Here is a 5,018-nt window from a genome sequence, read left to right on the forward strand (position 1 = left end):
GCATCCGAACTACGCAACAAGCCCCTCCCCTTCAAGATGTTCCAGCCTTTAGTTACTCGCTCTGTGCTATCTATCTATCTATCTATCTATCTATCTATCTATCTATCTATCTATCTATCTATCTATCTATCTATCTATCTATCTATCTGGCGTTGGGTCCATAATTATTTGGACGGTTTTTGATTTTTTTTTTTTTTTTTTTATAGATTTGAAGTGTAACAATCAAAATGTGTTTTCTGTGCAGACTTCCAAATTTAATTACAAAATATCATATTAACTTCTAACAAATTGCATTTTATACACAGTCTATTTTCGGAGCCTGTAAATAACTGGACAAATTGAATATATATATATATATATATATATATATATATATATTAAAAATACTTTTACAACAAATTTTCTTTCAACAAATTAGCAGATGAACACAAATAAACGTTTTCAAGTCAGTGAATTATGTCTTGGGCAATCATGATTGACTGATTGATTGATTTTTATTAAAGTGTCATGCACCACTGGTGCCCAGCCCGCATGGACTTATAGGACCCTCCATATACAAAACAAGATAACTACATACATGTCACAAGTTCCACAATACAATATAATTTCAGGATACAACAGGGTACAGCATATGTTGCCTCCTTTCCCAGGCTTTACAGACAAAAAAAGCAAAAGCAAATGTTTCTTTTTCAAAAATCCAACTCAAGATTTTCTCCTCAGAAAACCAAAACACATCCACATTACTTTTTTTTGCACACACTGAAATCAATCAATCAATCAATCAACTTTTTTCTTATATAGCGCCAAATCACAACAAACAGTTGCCCCAAGGCGCTCCATATTGTAAGGCAAGGCCATACAATAATTATGAAAAAACCCCAACGGTCAAAACGACCCCCTATGAGCAAGCACTTGGCCACAGTGGGAAGGAAAAACTCCCTTTTAACAGGAAGAAACCTCCAGCAGAACCAGGCTCAGGGAGGGGCAGTCTTCTGCTGAGACTGGTTGGGGCTGAGGGAAAGAACCAGGAAAAAGACATGCTGTGAAGGGGGGCAGAGATCGATCACTAATGATTAAATGCAGAGTGATGCATACGGAGCAAAAAGAGAAAGAAACAGTGCATCATGGGAACCCCCCCACAGTCTACGTCTAAAGCAGCATAACCAAGGGATGGTCCAGGGTCACCCGATCCAGCCCTAACTATAAGCCTTAGCGAAAAGGAAAGTTTTAAGCCTAATCTTAAAAGTAGAGAGGGTATCTGTCTCCCTGATCTGAATTGGGAGCTGGTTCCACAGGAGAGGAGCCTGAAAGCTGAAGGCTCTGCCTCCCATTCTACTCTTACAAACCCTAGGAACTACAAGTAAGCCCGCAATCTGAGAGCGAAGCGCTCTAATGGGGTAATATGGTACTACGAGGTCCCTAAGATAAGATGGGACCTGATTATTCAAAACCTTATAAGTAAGAAGAAGAATTTTAAATTCTATTCTAGAATTAACAGGAAGCCAATGAAGAGAGGCCAACACTGGTGAGATATGCTCTCTCCTGCTAGTCCCCGTCAGTACTCTAGCTGCAACATTCTGAACCAACTGAAGGCTTTTTAGGGAACTTTTAGGACAACCTGATAATAATGAATTACAATAGTCCAGCCTAGAGGAAATAAATGCATTAATTAGTTTTTCAGCATCACTCTGAGACAAGACCTTTCTGATTTTAGAAATATTGCGTAAATGCAAAAAGGCAGTCCTACATATTTGTTTAACATGCGCTTTGAATGACATATCCTGATCAAAAATGACTCCAAGATTTCTCACAGTATTACTAGAGATCAGGGAAATGCCATCCAGAGTAAGGATCTGGTTAGACACCATACTTCTAAGATTTGTGGGGACAAGTACAATAACTTCAGTTTTATCTGAGTTTAAAAGCAGGAAATTAGAGGTCATCCATGTCTTTATGTCTGTAAGACAATCCTGCAGTTTAGCTAATTGGTGTGTATCCTCTGGCTTCATGGATAGATAAAGCTGGGTATCATCTGCGTAACAATGAAAATTTAAGCAATACCGTCTAATAATACTGCCTAAGGGAAGCATGTATAAAGTGAATAAAATTGGTCCTAGCACAGAACCTTGTGGAACTCCATAATTAACTTTAGTCTGTGAAGAAGATTCCCCATTTACATGAACAAACTGTAATCTATTAGACAAATATGATTCAAACCACCGCAGCGCAGTGCCTTTAATACCTATGACATGCTCTAATCTCTGTAATAAAATTTTATGGTCAATAGTATCAAAAGCAGCACTGAGGTCCAACAGAACAAGCACAGAGATAAGTCCACTGTCCGAAGCCATAAGAAGATCATTTGTAACCTTCACTAATGCTGTTTCTGTACTATGATGAATTCTAAAACCTGACTGAAACTCTTCAAATAGACCATTCCTCTGCAGGTGATCAGTTAGCTGTTTTACAACTACCCTCTCAAGAATCTTTGAGAGAAAAGGAAGGTTGGAGATTGGCCTATAATTAGCTAAGATAGCTGGGTCAAGTGATGGCTTTTTAAGTAATGGTTTAATTACTGCCACCTTAAAGGCCTGTGGTACATAACCAACTAACAAAGATAGATTGATCATATTTAAGATTGAAGCATTAAATAATGGTAGGACTTCCTTGAGCAGCCTGGCAGGAATGGGGTCTAATAAGCATGTTGATGGTTTGGATGAAGTAACTAATGAAAATAACTCAGACAGAACAATCGGAGAGAAAGAGTCTAACCAAATACCGGCATCACTGAAAGCAGCCAAAGATAACGATACATCTTTGGGATGGTTATGAGTAATTTTTTCTCTAATAGTCAAAATTTTGTTAGCAAAGAAAGTCATAAAGTCATTACTAGTTAAAGTTAATGGAATACTCAGCTCAATAGAGCTCTGACTCTTTGTCAGCCTGGCTACAGTGCTGAAAAGAAACCTGGTGTTGTTCTTATTTTCTTCAATTAGTGATGAGTAGAAAGATGTCCTAGCTTTACGGAGGGCTTTTTTATAGAGCAACAAACTCTTTTTCCAGGCTAAGTGAAGATCTTCTAAATTAGTGAGACGCCATTTCCTCTCCAACTTACGGGTTATCTGCTTTAAGCTACGAGTTTGTGAGTTATACCACGGAGTCAGACACTTCTGATTTAAAGCTCTCTTTTTCAGAGGAGCTACAGCATCCAAAGTTGTCTTCAATGAGGATGTAAAACTATTGACGAGATACTCTAACTCCCTTACAGAGTTTAGGTAGCTACTCTGCTCTGTGTTGGTATATGACATTAGAGAACATAAAGAAGGAATCATATCCTTAAACCTAGTTACAGCGCTTTCTGAAAGACTTCTAGTGTAATGAAACTTATTCCCCACTGCAGGGTAGTCCATCAGGGTAAATGTAAATGATATTAAAAAATGATCAGACAGAAGGGAGTTTTCAGGGAATACTGTTAAGTCTTCTATTTCCATACCATAAGTCAGAACAAGATCTAAAATATGATTAAAGTGGTGGGTGGACTCATTTACTTTTTGAGCAAAGCCGATAGAGTCTAATAATAGATTAAATGCAGTGTTGAGGCTGTCATTCTCAGCATCTGTGTGGATGTTAAAATCGCCCACTATAATTATCTTATCTGAGCTAAGCACTAAGTCAGACAAAAGGTCTGAAAATTCACAGAGAAACTCACAGTAACGACCAGGTGGACGATAGATAATAACAAATAAAACTGGTTTTTGGGACTTCCAATTTGGATGGACAAGACTAAGAGACAAGCTTTCAAATGAATTAAAGCTCTGTCTAGGTTTTTGATTAATTAATAAGCTGGAATGGAAGATTGCTGCTAATCCTCCGCCCCGGCCCGTGCTACGAGCATTCTGACAGTTAGTGTGACTCGGGGGTGTTGACTCATTTAAACTAACATATTCATCCTGCTGTAACCAGGTTTCTGTTAGGCAGAATAAATCAATACGTTGATCAATTATTATATCATTTACCAACAGGGACTTAGAAGAGAGAGACCTAATGTTTAATAGACCACATTTAACTGTTTTAGTCTGTGGTGCAATTGAAGGTGCTATATTATTTTTTCTTTTTGAATTTTTATGCTTAAATAGATTTTTGCTGGTTATTGGTGGTCTGGGAGCAGGCACCGTCTCTACGGGGATGGGGTAATGAGGGGATGGCAGGGGGAGAGAAGCTGCAGAGAGGTGTATAAGACCACAGCTCTGCCTCCTGGTCCCAACGCTGGACAGTCACAGATTTCTAGAAATGAGAGCTGCTCCATCTAAAGTGGGATGGATGCCGTCTCTCCTAACAAGACCAAGTTTTCCCCAGAAGCTTTGCCAATTATCAATGAAGCCCACCTCATTTTTTGGACACCACTCAGACAGCCAGCAATTCAAGGAGAACATGCGGCTAAACATGTCACTCCCGGTCCGATTGGGGAGGGGCCCAGAGAAAACAACAGAGTCCGACATTGTTTTTGCAAAGTTACACACCGATTTAATGTTAATTTTAGTGACCTCCGATTGGCGCAACCGAGTGTCATTACTGCCAACGTGAATTACAATCTTACCAAATTTACGCTTAGCCTTAGCCAGCAATTTCAAATGTCCTTTGATGTCGCCTGCTCTGGCCCCCGGAAGACAATTGACAATGGTTGCTGGTGTCGCTAACTTCACATTTCTCAAAACAGAGTCGCCAATAACCAGAGTTTGATCCTCGGCGAGTGTATCGTCGAGTGGGGAAAAACGGTTAGAGATGCGAACGGGTTGACGGTGTACACGGGGCTTCTGTTTAGGGCTACGCTTCCTCCTCACAGTCACCCAGTCAGCCTGCTTTCCCGACTGCATGGGATCTGCCAGGGGGGAACTAACGGCGGCTAAGCTACCTTGGTCCGCACCGACTACAGGGGCCTGGCTAGCTGTAGAATTTTCCACGGTGCGGAGCCGAGTCTCCAATTCGCCCAGCCTGGCCTCCAAAGCTACGAATAAGCT

This window comes from Thalassophryne amazonica, chromosome 14 (assembly GCF_902500255.1).
Source record: "Thalassophryne amazonica chromosome 14, fThaAma1.1, whole genome shotgun sequence".
In the NCBI taxonomy this organism is placed as follows: Eukaryota; Metazoa; Chordata; class Actinopteri; order Batrachoidiformes; family Batrachoididae; genus Thalassophryne; species Thalassophryne amazonica.